Source organism: Nicotiana attenuata, unplaced genomic scaffold (assembly GCF_001879085.1).
Source record: "Nicotiana attenuata strain UT unplaced genomic scaffold, NIATTr2, whole genome shotgun sequence".
In the NCBI taxonomy this organism is placed as follows: Eukaryota; Viridiplantae; Streptophyta; class Magnoliopsida; order Solanales; family Solanaceae; genus Nicotiana; species Nicotiana attenuata.
In genome coordinates, this window is record NW_017671062.1 from 38,874 (window position 1) to 42,860 (window position 3,987).

Genomic DNA, 3,987 nt, shown 5'->3' on the forward strand with positions numbered 1-3,987 from the left:
CTACGTAGGACGGAACTAGTCGACGTTTACGTTTTATAGGTCGGGGGGGGGGGGTGGGTGGCCTTATTTTGATGATGATTTGGATATTTTGGATATTTGGTTTGTATTAACCTTGATACTATTTTCCATTATTCTCGTACTTTTTACTTTTGGTATGTATATAAAGTTACTTTTCCATGTATATATTCATTCCACTTTTATGTATATTCGGCTCAATTCCCTATTGTACATATTCAGTTTACTTTCCGTAGTTTACTTTATAACTTCTTTTGACATTTTCCTTAATAGAGTAGCTTCTTATTTCATTTAGTAGTTTCTTTTTCAATTTGCAGCTTCTTACTTTTACAAGTTTTCGTGATCAATAAGCCTTTGGTTTTCTTAATGCCACGGTTCTTTCCAAAGGCGGAATTTGTTTGAACCGGGTGGCTCTTCCCGATGATGGATGGCGTGACAACCTTCTTAAGGATTTGAATCCGTTTTTCTTTATGTTTTTGTGTAAATAGTAGTAATGAATACAAGTGACTCAGGTAAAGCTTCACTTGGGCCTAGCACATTTACCTTTGACCTTATGGTTAGAAACAAATTGATTTGCAAGGAATGGTGCTAGTTGTGACCTTTAGACTCTTGTGTTGACTAAACAATCATCGAGTGGCTTCTAAGAGCCATTTGTGTTGCTCAATCTTATCTAGGGTTGTTGTGGGCCCTCGACTCTGTTCTCTTTAGCAATCCAAGAGCTTGTGAGGTGAGGTATTGATTTGTAAGTCCAAGTCTCGTGCCAATAAGTCTAGAACTTGCCCCGAATGTTTGTCTAGGCGAAATTCTAAGTGTAGCTCGACTTGAGAAATGAATATAGGCTCTCCTTGATCCAACTTGAAACATTGAATGTATCCATAGCCACCCAAATATAATATCCCTAGTCAACCCCGTTGAGCCGAAGCCTTGTTCTTTCAATAACCATGATACACACCTTTATCCGTTCTATAATGACCCTCTCTTGGCACCCAATCTTTCCTTAGCACAAATGGCAAAAGCATAAGTTTGAGGGGAGAGATGAGGAATGTGAAAGTGAATGAAGAAAAGAAAAGGCAAAAAAGAAAAGAAAAGAAAAGCAAAAAAAAAAGTCAAAAAGAGAGTGAATAGTATAGAAAAATAAAGGGATTCAATGGAAGCAATGATGAAAGGCTTCGAATGAGTAGAAAAGGAGAAAAATGATTATCATGAACAAGAAAGAGTGACGGTGTGTCTCTCTAGTCCCCTAATGAAGAAGAAAATGACTCAAAAAGTGAAGAAAGTGTGAGCCGAAATGAGAAAACTGAAGTGCTTAAGGAAAGATGAGACCTTCATAGACCGATATATACTACCTTGAACCAAAGCCTTCATTACATTCCCGTAAAATCCCTATACGATTTCAAGTTGAGTGAGCTTACATGAGTGGTGATTTACATTAGGGGAAAGCTTATGGTACTTAGAGCCGGACTTGTGACCTTCCTTTGAGAGAGATGAGCGTACTTTTCCACAATCCTTGTTCTGAGTACTACAATCTAAAGTGATGTTTGCTTATGGAGAGTAGAGGAGTAAGAGTTTGGGTTCCACAATGACCTATGTAGTAGAAAGAGTTTCCTTGATGAGTTAAGTCAACTCTTGATGCTTTTGTGTCGCACTAGGGCTATCGTACTAAAAAGGTTGTGTGGTGTTAATAATGCATTTGACTTGAGGGTAATTATTAGTCCCAATTGATGCTTGATGAAGTCACCTTAGGACAGCTGAAATGTTCCTTTCTTTTATCTTGTGGAGGTGGGGATTACTTTGTTTGCTTGAGGACAAGCAAAAACTTAAGTTTGGGGGAGTTGATAACTATGGATTTTTAGCATGTTATGCTCTCTTTTGCTTAGGTTTTGGATAAAAAATATGTAGAAGTACTCCCGAAAATTGACTTAATGTGCTTGTCTACAGGGTTTGGTCAAAATGAGGCAAGAAAGCCAAAATCAACTCATGAAGGAGTTAAATTTGCACAAGTTCAAAGTTGAGATAAAAGCGCTGACCGCGAAGGAAAAGAGCGGCCGCGGAAGATCCACCGCTGAAGCGGCCACAATTATGCAGTCCGTGGAATTAAGATTCAGAGAAGGTGTTTTGGGTGCCACAGAGACCGCTGACCGCGATGAAAAAGTGCGGCCGCGGAATACCTGACGCGGCCGCGGTGGCATTTCCGCTGAGAGCGTCGGTCAAAGTTCAGAGAGCTTGCAATATGAGCTCAAATGAGGGACGCAGTCAGCGAACATTTTACGCGGCGGCGATAGAAGCCAACGCTGACGCGGTAGATATTACGCTGTCCGCAAAACCTAGCCCAGTCCCAGTCCAAAATTGAAGAAACGTGGTCCGCGCTTGTTTCTGCGCGGCCGTGAAAGTTCATGCGCTGAGGCGACCAGTATTCCGCTAACAGCGGAACCTCCGTAGGGGTAGTTTTGTCCAATAATTTTAGTTGTGTATAAATAGATCTTTTTTACATTTTAGGTCATCTTTTGTCTGAGGAGCTCGTGAACAGTCGTATTTTTACTACTTGGAGTAATTTTAGAGCATCTTTAGCTATTATTCTTAGAATTTATTCTTGTAATCAACTTTTATGGCATATATTTTATCTCCATCTTTGATTTCTACCTTGATTATGAGTAGCTAAACCCATTAGCTAGGGTTTGTTGATACCCAATTTTTCCCTGTATATTTTTATATATACAAAATACCATTCAAATAGCATAGGAATTCATATATAAGTATGTCCAAGAATTTTCCTATTTTTTTTCTTTAATTTTTTAAAGATTTTTGAACCAATTTTATTCTCCTATTTTATCAATAAAAATCAGTAATTATTTCCCAAATGATCATTTTTTGTGATTCATTTATTGTATTTTCATATTTATACCAAAATATAGCTAGGGTAATTTTTGCACATTTTTTACAAATTTATTTAGTATTTTAAGGCTAAAATTACATATAATTGCAATAATAGCCTGTTTTAAGAATTAATTGCGTTTATAATTATAAATTTGATTTCAGTATTTTTAATCTAATATTTATATATTATTAATTAATTTAGTACCTTTAATTTGTCTGCAGAAATCATTTTTACTATTTTTATAAAATAATAAGGGAAAAAGTGGCTATTTAAAATCTAGCCCTATTTATTTCAATTTTAGCCCAAATCAACCACCCCAATAACCCAATTTCAATCTCAATCGGACCGGCCCAATTCCTAAACTACCTACCCATGACCCAATTTAATCCAACCCGCCCGGCTCCCCAATAAATCAAGGCCGTTGATCAAAATGATCAACAGCCACGATCCCTCCATTTCTTTTTTAATCCACCAACACCCCTTAACCCTAAATCATTTTCACCTAACCAGCCGCCTTTGAATCCCTTCACCCCCTCAAACTCTCTCGAACCTTCTCTGAACCCTAATCGTCTCACCATCTCCCACCGTGAAACCCACAGGAATCCATGGCTTCCTAGGCTGTGAGAGCCCTATACTCACCTCCTATTGCTCCTATATGCTTGATACCTGCAGATTTGAGGCCTGACCTTGAAGGTTCGAACCTAGACCTCCGTCGATTCGAAGTTCTCCAGCCATCTCCGGCCTTGCTCCGGCGTACTATAGTTGTTTGAGCCTGTTTCTAACCTCTCCGACTCAGATCGGTGACCTTTCAAAGCCTTTCTCGTTTCTAGGGTTCTTCTGAAACCCTAACTCTCCGAGGTTTCCTCCGATTTCTTTAGATTCGTTGTATATCTGTGCCCTCCTTGAGTTTTTCAAACGATTTCCCTAACTTTTCTTTCGAAAATTACTTTTTTTAAAATCTTTCTTTCCGATCTAGGGTTTTCTGAAAAAATATTTAAGTGTTTCACTGACTTTCTTTTTCTTTTGTGTATTTACCTCTACTGTGCTCCTATGTTTTTATCTACCACGTTCTTGTATATCTGTTCTTGTATGTTCTT